Source organism: Rattus norvegicus, chromosome X (genome assembly GCF_036323735.1).
Source record: "Rattus norvegicus strain BN/NHsdMcwi chromosome X, GRCr8, whole genome shotgun sequence".
Lineage (NCBI taxonomy): Eukaryota > Metazoa > Chordata > Mammalia > Rodentia > Muridae > Rattus > Rattus norvegicus.
Genome location: NC_086039.1, coordinates 125,839,024 through 125,852,805, shown reverse-complemented (window position 1 = coordinate 125,852,805; position 13,782 = coordinate 125,839,024). Strand labels below are relative to the sequence as shown.

The following is a 13,782-nucleotide window of genomic DNA, read 5'->3' as shown; positions in this document are numbered from 1 at the left end:
GAGAAGTTTTTAAAGAACTTGTGCCAAGCACACACCTTCAATCCCACAGCTGGGAAGCAGTGGCAAAGAGATCCCTAAGCTCTAAGGAATAAGTTCCAAGTCAGCCAGGGACAAATGGTGAAACTTTGTCTCTAACTTTTACCTATTTAATTGTGAGAAAGCCCAAAATAATAGTATTAAGGGAACAGAATAAGTCACCAGAACTTGGTGAAAAGCCTACATAGTATCTTGTGTTGCACGCATGACACTCTAGTGTTCAATCTGTAACACTACAGAAAAAAAAAAACAGAATCAATCAGGTCCCGGTACTATCAAACTTCTGTCAAGCTGTTTGTTTATTTTTTGAGACACTTTTTTTCTGTGTATCCCTGAATGTTCTGGAACTCAAGCTGTAGGCTAAGCTCACCTTAAATTCAGAGATCCACGAGCTTCTTTCTGTTCCTAGGGTGCTGGGATCAAAGACATGCACAGCAGCAGCCATCACCATCTGACAACACTCAAGCCTTAAAAGCAACAATATGTTGCTCAAGCAACATATACACTCAAGCTTTTAAAACAATGTATTTTTAACTGCACTAATTTTATACACCTTAAAAATACATCTTGAGCATGGTGGAGCATGCCTTCAATGAAAGCATTCAGGAGGCAGAGACAGGTGGATCTCTGAGTTCCAGACTAGCCTGGTCTACACAGGAAAGTCAGTGCTACACAAAGAAACTATCTGGAAAAAAATCATGTACATTATTTCAGAGTGTTCATGGACCTCCACATCATCTGACTGCACCTTTCCAATCGCCAGTATGCTTCAAAAGTTTCATCAAGCTCATGTAATAAATCTCCCAAGTTCCTTCCCTCAAACTCAAGTCAGCATGGGCAAATTAGTGAATTTAAGGCTAAGTGGACAACTCAGGGAGAATCGATGTCAAAGCACAATAAAGAGCAGTAAAGTACTTGCCTAGCTGACTTATGCAATGTGGGCCTCTGGATTCAATCCCTCGCACCACAAAAATCTCCCTGAAAAAGTTATCTTGCCTCCAGGTTATAATGCAGTCCACATATTCCTTCATCTGATCAGAAATTTAATCTTCCTTCCAGTTATTTTCTTGTACAATTTTAACTAAGCAAATTAGTATACAGAAAGAACTATGTAGTAGTAACTCAATCATATTGGTAAGATACTAACATTTACAAAACCTCCAAAATTGAACTAGTTAAGGGGCAATAAAGTAAACAATCCTGAACTACCAACCAAAGAGCAGGCAGGGGCTGAACCTAGGCTCCCTACACATTTCTAACAGATGTGCACTCAACTTGGTCTTCATGTTGGTCCTCCTAACAATTAGAGCAGGGGCTGTGTCTGATTCTGTAACCTACCACTGGATCCCCTTCCTCTAGCTGGACTGTGCTGTCTGGCCTCAGTGGGAGGATCTGCCTAGTCCTGCTGGGACTTGATGACCTCCCAGGGATGTATGGTACCCAAGGGAGGCTCGATAAGGGGAAGAGTAAAAGGGGAAGGGGATTGTGAGGGTGGAGAGTAGAAGGGGGTTGCAATCGGGTAAATAAATTAATGAAAAGAAAAAGAAAAGTCAATTAAATATTAAACTATCAAAACAGTCCTCTGTAGATCATATCTCATGGTGATGTATGCCTTCAATCCCAGCACCTAGGTAGGGGGCAGAGGCAAGAAGATCTGAGTCCAAAGGAAGCCTGAACGACACAGCAAGTTCCCAAACAGTGAAGGCTATGTAGAGAGAGCCTGCCTCAACCCTACCCTAAAAAGTTTTAAGCAGAAAAAAAAAAAACAGATCTCTACTACTTATCTACACTCAAGCACTAAAAACTATGCCTTAGTTTACAATAAATGCAATTAAGTCCACAACTATACCAAAATCATGTATATACATTTGAATTCACATTTACTAATTTGGCAAGAAGAATCCCACATACTCGAGCAGTCCAGAAATACAAAGTAACTGTAAAAACTATCACAAAAGGATTGGGGGAGTAGAGTGAGACTTATGAAGTTTTGGTTTCTTTTAAAAACACAGAAACATAAGAATGTTTCATTTTATGTGTATCACATGCATTCCTGGTGCAGCAGAGACCGGGAGAGGAGATTGAATTTTCTGGAACTGGAGTCGCATATGGCTGTGAGCCACCATGTGGTTGCTGGGAATTGAACTCAGGACCTCTGGAAGAGCAGCCAGTGCCCTTAACCACTGAGCCACCTCTCCAGCCCAGAATGTTTCATTTTAATCCCAGATTTGGGATATGGAGCTGCTTCAGATTGTCCATGACAGCTGACTATGATTTGCTTCATGCTCCAGCAGGGGCCTAATTTTGCCAGCTGCAGACAGTTTCTCTGTGTGACCTTTGGAATTCTGGGGACTATTTCTCAGACAGTATAAAAATGCTAGGGTCCCAAGAGGCAGGATTGGTTGTTGTGGGCTTTTAGCTGTTGTTGGTTGCTGTTGGTCTTGGTTCCTTAGACAGTCATGTGCAAATAAACAAGAAGAGTTTAGGTATCCTGACAAAGACCATGCTTGCCCCCTAATCAGCAAGTTGTAGTCTAACAATAACATTGCCCCCTTTCCAACCTCTGACCTTATGCAGAGATCTCTTTCCCTCCATCTCTATTCTTTTTCTCTCCTAAATATAGTGTTAGGGTTTTGAAAGGGTGGAAAGGGGGCAGAAGAAGAACCCACACAGTAGAAGACCGGTTTTGGTGGGGTGGGGCTGTTGAGTACTTTATAAATGCTAATTCATCAGCTCTACAACTAAGCACCATGTACCTCATGCCAAAGAAAACTAGTTACTGAAGTGGACCTGTATCTCTGTAAGTCCTAATTCTCTATTTATGTTATAAGATCAGTTTAACATCAGGTAAATCCCTAAACTAGAACATTTTCTTTGGTTTTAATACCATTTCTCCCTAGTTCCAAATATTACCCTTCTCTTTTCTACCTTCTCAAAGGGACTACCATGAAATATACCATCCATATTTCTTAATACTATAGAGATGTAAATACCATGTAAGAAAATAAACTCAGATATTGTTATCGGGTGGTATTGACTTATTTTGCTTAGGTGAAGATCAAAGAAGTTGCTGTTCAACATTTAAGATACACAATCACCCTAGTCTACTAAGTTCAAAACATTGTACTAGAAATCCCCATGGGTTTTAAAAAACAAAAATATGGAATGTTGTCTTTTACTACTGAACATGTACCAATAAAAACTTACCCCAAAGAATAAAAATAACCAAACTCTCCAATTCCAACAATTTAAAGTAATTTAAATCACTTTAATACCCACAGAAATTTATAGGAGCTTGAAATCCCTTCTTAACAATTACTAATTGGGTAAGTTTCCTCTTCTGGAAAAGGGTCTTATTTATTACTTAAGGTCATCATACATTCCAGTTTCTCTGGGACAGTCCTAGTTTATGCTCTTATCCCAGCATGATGTCTGATTAATGCTCCCTCCTACTCTCAAAAGTATTCCTAGTTTGGCAGGGCGTGGTAACTCATGCCTGTAATTCCAACACCCGGGAGAGTAAAGAGGGATGATCACAAGGACTTCAGTTCAAGGCCAGACTGGACGAGACAGTTCTAGGATAGTTAAGGACAAGACACCCAGCCCACCCCTAAGGTGATTATCAAAAAAATTAATCCTATAGGTTGGGCATGGCAGCACACGCCTTTAATGCCAGCTTGGGAGGCAGAGGCAGGCAGATCTCTGAATTCCAGATCCCAGTCTACACAGTGAGGTCCTGATCTATCAGGGCCACCCTGTCTCAAAAAATAAGAGAAAAACTGAATCATATTGTTATAATACCTGATAGGATTATGAAAATTGAGTGTCATGATACATATAAAGTATTTATAATAGTATGTAGCATATAAATTATAGTTTGGTTGGTATTAGTTCTCAATGTTTTTTAGAAAAGATTTTTTGATTATGTAATGAAAAATGCTCCTAAAATATTCCTTCTTACAAATAAGATCATGTATGCATTTAACTATCCACACTCAATTCTTTTAATCAACTCCGCAGCACTAACTACCTGAAATCAACACTAACCAATTTATCAGAGAAATGGCAACTCCCATTTTATCACACATAAGTTTAAAGAGGCTGTATCACAATTCTTAGCAAGAAAATAACAGCTCAATCAGGTCTCAAATTCTAGTAACATTTGTAATCAAGGTTCTTTGGATTAACAATACAATTCAGAAAGCTTGACACTTTCTGGCACCTAACTACGCTTTTTAACCTTTTGCATGTAATGGGCACCTTAGGTTATAATTCTGTCATGGAATACTGGTTGTTGTATTAACAGGAAAAAAAAGAAAAAGAAAATATAGGTGAAAATACTCAACATGGAAATAGTAAAAAAGAAGTGCTCGTCACCTGGAAAAATAATTTGCTGCAGGATGAAGTTGAAGAGGGTAATCAGCACAAAGAACAGAAATCCAACTCACAGCCATGAAAGCACCAATACATATGTTATATGTGATATATTACCCATGTAGTATTTAACACAGGTAAGTTCCACCTCATCTTCACTAAATCCAATAGCTAGAATTTCTTCAGAGAAAAGTCTAAAGTTTATGAGAAGCAGGAACAAGTAAAATAACAAAAGAAACAGATCATGGTACTAATCAATAATAAACCTAATAATTTAAGCACTGATACTATTTATCACTCAATAAGAATAAAACTTAGGGGCTAGAGAAATGGCTCAGCGGTTAAGAGCACTGACTGCTCTTCCAGAGGTCCTGAGTTCAAATCCCAGCAGCCACATAGTAGCTCACAGCCATCCGTAATGGGATCTGAGGCCCTTTCCTGGTGTATATGAAGACAGTTACAGTGTACTCATATAGATTAAATAAATCTTTAAAAATATAAAAAATAAAACTTAGTAAAGTAAAATGTGAACTAAAATGCAATGTAGAAACAAAAACTATATATAAAGAATGTTTAAAATGTCATTAAACAATGTATGGAAATATCTCTATAAAAACAAATCAGAGTTAATTAGATAAGTCTAATTTGTAAAATGTAGTTCACTTATTTAGGACTATTGTATGTGTCTGAGTGTTTTGCCTGCATGGATATACATGCACCACACGCATGTCCAGTGTCCTCAGAGGTCAGATGTCAGAACCCCTGTTTATAGATGGTGCTGGAAACCAAATCCAGGTCCTCAGCAAGAACAATGGTTATTCTACACCATTTCTCCAGCCACCAATCCTAAAAATGTAATTAAAAATCTAACCACTCAACAAGCTGAACGACTCAAACTACCCTTAGACAAATATAGCATAAGTAACATTAAAAAATGATTAATGTGTAAGTATTCTATGTACCATAGAAAATAGAAACCTCTCCTCACATCAAGACTTCAATATCCCATGAATTTTAGTAATCATACTCAAGCAATATTAAAATTCATTGTTTAACTACTTTGAATATTAGCTTAAACTATATTTTGGGGTTTTTTTTTTAACCTTTACCAACAGATATGGGTATGGTACATGAGCCAGCCTGATCTACATACAAATTCCAGGTTAGCAAAAACTACAAAAACCCTTTCTCAAAAAAAAGCACCTTTTTTTTAACCTTTATTCATTTTGAAAGGAGGAGCATACGGAGTATGTCATGTGCACAAAGTCAGAAGACAACTTGCAAGAGTCAATTATCTCCTTCCACCATGACAGCTAAAGACAGAACATAGGTCAGCAGCCTTGGGAGGAAGTTGTCTGTATCCACAGCTATCTCACTGGCCCCAATATAAGAATTTTACCTTACATCAACTCACCTGACCCTGAACAAAAATCTGTTGATTTATCACGGAAAACTGTGATTTTGTAAAATTAAAACAATGATGATTATAGACCTAAAGTCCCTAAGAGAAACATCTGAGTTTAACAAGCACAAAGAACGTTAAGGATTTGGGGTCAAGCAAATCAGGTGTGATTTGGGGACAGTCATTGCCCAACACCTAGAACCTCAACTTCCCATCTGTAAACTAGCTTGTACCTTAGCTGGGTGGTGGTTGTACATGTCTTTAATCCCAGCACTCTGGAGGCAGAGGCAGGCAGATCTTTGAGTTTGAGGGTAGCCTGGTCTACAGAGAGTTCTAGGACTGCCAGGGCTACAGAGAAACACGGTCTCAGAAAAGAAAATAGAAACTTAACAAGACAAATTTGGAGAGCTAACTGGGCTACAGAAAGAGATTATGTCTGAAAGTAAACACTTAAGCAAAGAGACCATTGTGTCTACCTTTTCCTGTAGAGGAGAACAAAGCTAGTTGATTAATCTCTTAACTACCTTTCTTTTCTCTCAAGACAAGAACTTGCAAAGTAGCCTGGGGCTGTCTGACACTCACTGGGTCTCCCAGACTGGCCTCAAATTTGCACCAATTGTCCTACCTCAGCCTCCCAAGCACTCCAATTACGGGTGTGAGCCACTATGCCTAGCAGTACTGACTCTCCGGGTGTCCAGTAATCAGTATCACAGTACAGTAACTAGGTAGTAAAACCCTATTCAGGGGGAAATGTAGTAACAAATTACCAAAGAAATTAAAGATGTTCCTTTTGTAAAAATTAATATACACAAAACCCAGTCCACAAAGCCATACTTACACAGAAAAATGGAGGATTTGGTTAAATTAATGCAAAAAATGTACTTTAAAAAAAGCAAACCAGGGGTTGGGGATTTAGTTCAGTGGTAGAGCGCTTGCCTAGCAAGCACAAGGCCCTGGGTTCGGTCCCCAGCTCTGAAAAAAAAAAAAAAAAAAGAAAGAAAGAAAGAAAGAAAAAGCAAACCTAGAGTTCTATTTCTTCACATCGTTGCCACCAGAACATGAAAAAACTATCATGTGCAAAAGACAAATATTTGTATACAGGGATACAGTATGGAAGGAACTTCACACAAAAAGCCCTGAGCATAAATATTAAAAGTAGAAAACTACAAAAAATGCAAAGTACTTTGAAACTGTAATTCTATAGCTCCTCTCTTATTCTCCAACAATAACATTTCAATCTACACTAATATCTAGCTAGGATTACAATAATACTGTGCATTGCTAATTGGGACTATCCCTTTCCTTTGCTATTTTATTCTCCCAACTCCCAAAATAGTGCTCCTCTAAATAGCAAACTGTACATTTTAATGTACACTTTAGGTTCAAAATTAATCTTTCAGCATCAAAAACTGAAGTGTTCCATCTAGTAAAGAACTGAAAGCAAAATAAAAATGCTATATGCTGTTTACAACATTCCTATAGGACTGTGGTTAAGCATGCAGAATATCAAACATTACTAAAGTGACAATGACATATTTTCATCCATAACTCTGTATTCACAAAGAAATTTGAGCCTGGTCCTAGGCTAAGCCCCCAATTTTACTCATACAAATGATAAAAGAATGTTGAATTTAATTTCATTTAAATTATATTCATTTGGACTTTAAAAATCCAAAATCAACTTCAGTGCTGCCAAAAGTCATAATTTCTTGGTGTAGTAGCTAGCTATTGAATCACCACACAAGAATCAAAGCTGATACCACATTTTCACCATCTACTTAAGAATATTTGCATAGGAATAAAAATGTGAAGCCAGGAAGCTGACTTCTCTTAATATCCTTGTAAAAGCTAATGAGCGTGAAATAATGATAACAATTCGGAAATGTTTGCTCTCAGACTGGGGTAAAATTTTTTCTACAATAGTAATAATTGTGGAATATACTTTACCAAACAAAAAAAATATATCCATTGCTATGGATTCCTTTCATTAACTTTAACATATATTCAAAAATGCATCTAACAGAGGAACAAAATAAGCTTGAAACAGAATACCAGACTGCAGAAAGCAAGGTACTTACCTTGGACTTTGGGAGCAAATATACTAATTAAAGAGATCAAGGATCTTATTTTAACTGTACTTTTATTGCTGATGGCAATATGAAAAATGTACTTTTATTGTTGATGGCAATATGAAAAAGATGTTCTTAAAAGAAAACATTGAAATAGTTTTTCCTATCAACTTTCAAGTAGTTAAAAAAGCAAACTGTTGAGGAGGGTAAATCATTTTAAATGTAAATACTCATTTTCCTATTGGTTTAAAAAGATCACTCTTTCTACCTGTCTGTCTCAAATACCTTATAATACTACAGTACTTCACAATGAGAAGAAATAGCCAAAGTCCATTCCTTTTCCAATCCAGCTCTCTACCCAGTCATTAAACAGCAAACACTGAAGCTGAATTCAGCCATGGCAATCTTCCTCAGGGAATGTTCCCTGTGGCATCCCAATCCCTTCACTGTCACTTACTCGACTGCCAAAGCCCCTCCTATTAATAGTAAATCCCTCTCATACTGACTCACTGCAGCTCCAACTTAATGAAACACACACCAAGAACAAGTTGTTAAATACACAAACGGAATTTCCTATTTTCAAAAAAAAAAAAAAATCAAAGGGAAAGCAGAAGCCCAACACGTTCAGACTGTTCCATTTTAAGTTTAATCTGTAAGAATTTATGTTGTTTTCCCTGCAGGGCTTGTTCAAATATTTTCAAAAGTTGGTATGCTAGGCATTATGTAATTTCCTACACACAAGCCTAAGTTTCCGCGTAAATAACTTAGGTAAATATAAAGAAGTCAGCACATGAAAATGTAAAAACTTTTAGATTTTTCTGCCAAAGTCTTGTTTCTCAACTACAGAAATTTTCAAGCAAATAGCAAAGTAAAGTAAGTTACCAATGAGCCCTTCTGAACTCATTTAGCTACAGTAATCAACTGGCGGCCACCTCCTTCATCTCTGTCCTCTTACTCCTTATCTTAAAAGAGAATGGAGAGGCACTATTCAATCAGGACACTGAGCATAACCCCAAGGCAACAAAAGTATCAAAGCACCATGTTAAAAAGTCAAAAATCTTACAATGTTGCTGCAAAAGCACCCTGCCCAACACTTAGATAGTAACATTTAAGAATTCAGTAAAAAACATTGAAAACACCATCTTTACTACTCAATGAATACATTTAAATTATATTTTAAAAGGGTAAATAAAAATATGAGGTGAAATGAACTTAAATATTTGTAATTAGCAGGAATTCATGCATTTGATTTGAAAAACGGGAAAAAAAACAATTTAACATGTCATGAAATTACAATTCAACCACTTGAAAAACCGCTGAACACTTATGCCTTAACTGATCCTTCTGATCCCTAATTATAGATTGATATCAACACAGAAAGAAAACCAGGCATTTTGACGTAAGTGGTTTAAAATGTTCAAAATTAACCCCACCGTCCATTGAGAAATATATATGAAAGCAAGACCAAACTACCTGAATTGCATGTCGTTAAACAGAAATGTATCCACTTTCCAGGGCCATCAGAAAAAAAAATAAGTTCACATATACCCTTAAATGCAATGCACTGGGCTCCAGACAGAATTAGGAGACCGCCTCCTGCTTTTGCTCCTAACCAATACGCAGAGAGAGAAGGTTGGCAGGAAAGTGCTGGAGGACAGTAACAAACACCAGCAAGCTCCCGAGCAGGCCTTGCTAGAGCCAGGAATGACGCACTTCGGTAACCCGACTCTTTCTCCCCTCCACCCCCCGCCCCCAGCAGCGGTGCTGACACCGCCAACAGCCCGGAGTAGGAAAAAAGACAACAGAAAAAAGGCAATGCTTGGACCTCACCAGGTTTCATTAAGAAACCTCGATTATTCCTCTTTCGACACTAACCACCAGGACTAAACAGGAAAAGAAGCTTCGTGCTTAAGGAAGTCCCATCATGGTGGTTTAAGTCACTAAATTAAGCTGATAATGAGTCCAATCCACAGAGACATATATACAGGGTGTGGCTGCTGTGAAATAAGGCGGTCCGTGGGAGAAAGGGGTACGGAATTTACACTCCAGTGTGAAGGGAAGATGGGGCTTTACCAGGGTCGAGGAGGCGGCCCGCGCATTTTAAGGAACCATTGCAAACCAACACAAGCGTCTCCTTTACTTAAACCTAACCTCACAGATCAAAAGTTTCTGATAGACATAGCATAGAAGCTAGAAATCATCATTTAATCAAAAAACACGACCCTCAATTTAAAAACTACATCCAGAAGAAAGGAGGGAGAGGGAGGGGGCAGGCAACAACATAAAAAAAAAAAAAAACATCCTAGGCCACGGAGGAGAAAGTCTCCCAGACCGGATGAAACTACTAATGCAGTATTAAAAATTCAAGTCCAGCACCAAAGCACGAAAAATCACACGATAACCTATTACCGTTGAGGATTAAAAATAAAATGACATGTAATACCGAGGAGCAGAAACTAAATGTCGAAGTACAGCGGTTTATCAAAAAAAATAATAATAATAAAAATCAAAACTAAAGGCAAAACAAGACATTGTCGCGGCGGGAGGGAAAGGGGAAAAAAGGCCGAAATCAACAATACGTTTACAATTCTAGGCCAGAAGAAAATGGGAACGGGGCTCAAAGTTTTGCGGAACTACTTGATGCTGTTTCCCACACCTTCTCTCTCCCATGGCCCATCCGACCCTTTTCCTCCTAAAATTGTAGTCCGCAGATCTCCGGATACGTGAGAGAAGAAAAGAGAAAGTCGCCTTCAAGCAAGAATAAAAGTGTGGAGGGAAAACAGAGGCTGCCTACCTGGGGTAAGGATCAGCTCAGTTCGTGCCTTGAGAAAGACAGTGCGGGTGGGGGTGGGAACGAAAAAGCAGCACTAAAACTAAAACAAAAGTGGCGCCAAAACCCCCCAACAAACAGCCTTCCACTCCCGCCCTTCCCCCCCTCCGCCCATGCCAGGCAGGCAGGGCCCCCTTCGGGGCAAGCTCTACGCGCTGGGGACTGACGCCGCCGGACCCCAAACGATTTCGAAAATTGGTGCCCTAAGAAAACTGACCGAAGTCGGGGCCTCGGGAAGGATGGAGAGATCGATGCCAACCGCTTTGCCCAAGCAGTTCCCCCACCACGCGCTGGAGATGATGGGGCGGGGGAGAGAAGCCGAGGGGCCCGTCACATGAATGTTGTTCCCTCTCTAGGAAGGGAGGAAGAGAGGGAGGGAGGGAGGGAGGGGAGGGAGAGAGAGAGAGGGAGGGAGGGGAGGGAGGGGAGGGGTGGGGAGGGAAAGCAAGGAGGGGAAGGGAGTAGGGAGGGGGGGACGAGGGAGGGGTGTGAGCAGAGTAGATTTTTCCCTCGCCTCCCTCGGTCCGAGGCCCAAATAGACACAAACGAGCCTGCTCGGCCTCCCCTCCCCCCGGGTTCCCAGCACCACCATCTTGCTTGCTTCCTTCCCCGCACCACCACGGCGCGCTCTCCAACCACCCCCCCCACCACACACCACCGGGCCGCGGCCTCCCCGGGTTTGCCCTTTCTTCTCCACCCGCGTCCCCATCCCGACTAGGGATGGCACCCCCACCCCACCTCCAGTCTGGGGGGGGGCTCTCTTTCCCCCCCCCGGGCTGCTTAAGAGGCCCCGGGAGGAGAGGAAGCGATCGAGCAGGCTACGCGGAGGCGCCGAGCCTCCATCTTGCGCCGCTGCGCGTTCTCCATTTTGGGCCACCCATGGGGGAGGGGGCCCTCCGCCGAGGCCCCGGGGGAGAGTTGGGCGAGGGAGGCGAGAGAAAAACCTTCAGCTTGGGTAGTGGCAAGGAAGCGTCCTGCGCTAAAAAGCGGCTCTGGGAGGAGGTAGGCGGGGAGGGGACGGAGGGGGGCACTGGAAGTTCCTTGGAAGTGTTGGGGTAGCGACTTGGGGGCGGAGAGGACAGGCAGGGGGTGACGCGGAGCCGTGGCGCCGGCTCGCTCCCCGCCCGGACACGGCCGCTCGCTCCGTGGCTGCCCTGCGCGGGGCCCTGAGGAGGCCGCGGAATGGCCCCCGAGCGCCCGCCTTCTCTGCTCCCTCCCAGCCACACGCTCTCTTCGCCCAATCTCAAGCACACACACCTCACGGTGGGCCGCGCGCCCTCCGGGTGCCCCTCCAAACTTCTAGAAGCTTCGCCTCCGCCATTTTATAACTTACCTCCCCCCTCAGCGTCTACAGAGGCAGCGAGGAGACTGTTGGCCTCCCCCACTCCTTCTTTCTCAGGCCGGGGGCTTCTTCGCCCCTGGGCTGGTACAAGATTTTTTCCCCCTTCCTCTTCTTTACACCCTTGAATTCTACTGAGGGACGGAAGCTCCCGCGGGTCTAGAGCCGTGGGGGGGGGGGGGTTGAAAGTGGCGGTCGGATCCGGCAGGGTGCTTTTTTTTTCCTGTTTTTTTCTCTTTTCTTTTTTTCTATTTTTTTCTTTTCTTTTTTTCTTTTTTCTTTTCTCTTTTTTCTTTTCTTTTTTTTTTTTTTTTTTTTTTGGTGGCGCTTCGGGATTGTTTGGGGTGTTCGCTCTTCAGCGACTTGGAGGCGAATGGAACGCGCAGGCGCCATCTGTCGGCCGCGAATCCGCGGCCAGGTCCTGTTGGGAGGGAGCGGCATCTAGCGGCAGCGGGCTGCCATTGCGGCGCGCGCCTCGCAGCCCTCCCACCCACCAGCCTCCTCCCTGTGTCGCCGACCAATCGCGGCCGCCGGACTCCCCGCTTCGGCGACTCGGACGCCGCCTGTGAACTAGGCGCCCGCAGGGGCGCGCCGCCGAGTGGGGTAAACAAGCTGGCGTGCCCGCGCCTCTCTTACTCAGCCGTTGGGACGCGCTTCCGCCCAGCGCGGACTGGCTGGGCCCGCGGCGCCACCGAGGAGGTCGCCAGGAGGCCGGCGACAGCGTCCGCTGGAGCCCCGCCGTGGGAATTCCGGGGCTTAGCGAGACGATCTTCCGGCTCCCCCGCCCCCTGCGCAGCCCCAGAGTGGCAGCCCTGCAGGCTAGCACCCTTAGAAGCTCTCCAACACACCCACCCCAGCAAAGGGCCACTTGTTCCTTGTTCCCGGATCCCTGCTTCCTTCACGTCCTTTCCACCCAAAGAACCCAACTCGGCCACTTGATCCCAACCTGAATGGATAGCTTGCAATGTTCTTTCCTTATTTTTCCCTTCGAGTATGGGGTAAAGACTAGTTCTCTTTATCAGGAAGACTACTGGAGGAAATTATATATAATTACATATATGCGTGTATATAGATATATAATTTTCAACTGACTATTTCCCATAAAAATGTGGGCTCCATACTCAAAATCTACGAGACTTAGGGAACTGGACTACTAGGCTAGTTGGCCACTAGACGAGTTTATAGGTGACTTTGGGGGCAGAAGAGGAAATAGGAACAGATAAAGTGGCATGAAATCCACTTGCAAGGACAGAGTTAGCAGGGGACCTGTGGAGATTACTAGACACTTGCTGCTGGCCTTATGTGGAGGCAGCCTTGCCACATTGTTAACAATTACAGTCCCTTGTACTTCCTCTTATACTCCCACAAATGTTTTGAAGTACAAAAAGACTTTTTGCACCCTTTCCAACTCCCTTGACTCTTTAGCACCCTTGGGTGTTTATTGTGAGGATATTTTGTTCTTTTTGTCACTTCATTTCCAGTCCACCGTACATGACCTTTGCCTAGGGCACTCTATGCGGGGGTGGGGGACACTCAGGAATGGCCTGTCCCTGCCAAACTCCTCTTCTCCTAGGACAGGAAGGGAACTATTAATTACGTCTCCATTGCTGTTACAGAACTTCCTAGGCGCCTAAAATAGCATCAGATTAAATGTATTTGTTTCATTTTTTACATGCAGATTAAAATACCTGCCTCAGTATTAAATTGATCCAAACAAATAAATAAAAGACAA

General features: G+C 42.5%; 1 protein-coding gene across 12 annotated transcripts in view; it reads right to left on the bottom strand.

Moving 5' to 3' along the window:
* Stag2 (STAG2 cohesin complex component) overlaps nt 1-13,146 on the bottom strand; it is a 131,550-nt gene extending 118,404 nt beyond the window's left edge. For 2 of the 12 annotated variants that reach the window (XM_017602032.3, XM_063279976.1), the window contains exons 1-2: nt 11,450-11,692; nt 10,929-11,063 (exon numbers count right to left, since the gene is read on the bottom strand). The gene's annotated coding sequence lies outside the window, so the exon portion shown is untranslated. Of the gene's footprint in view, nt 1-9,354; nt 9,608-10,675; nt 11,064-11,449; nt 11,693-11,968 lie in introns of those variants that run through there. The other 10 variants (XM_063279975.1, XM_063279978.1, XM_039099694.2 and 7 more) reach the window with 7 other exon arrangements.
* Between the last annotated feature and the right edge of the window lie 636 nt (nt 13,147-13,782).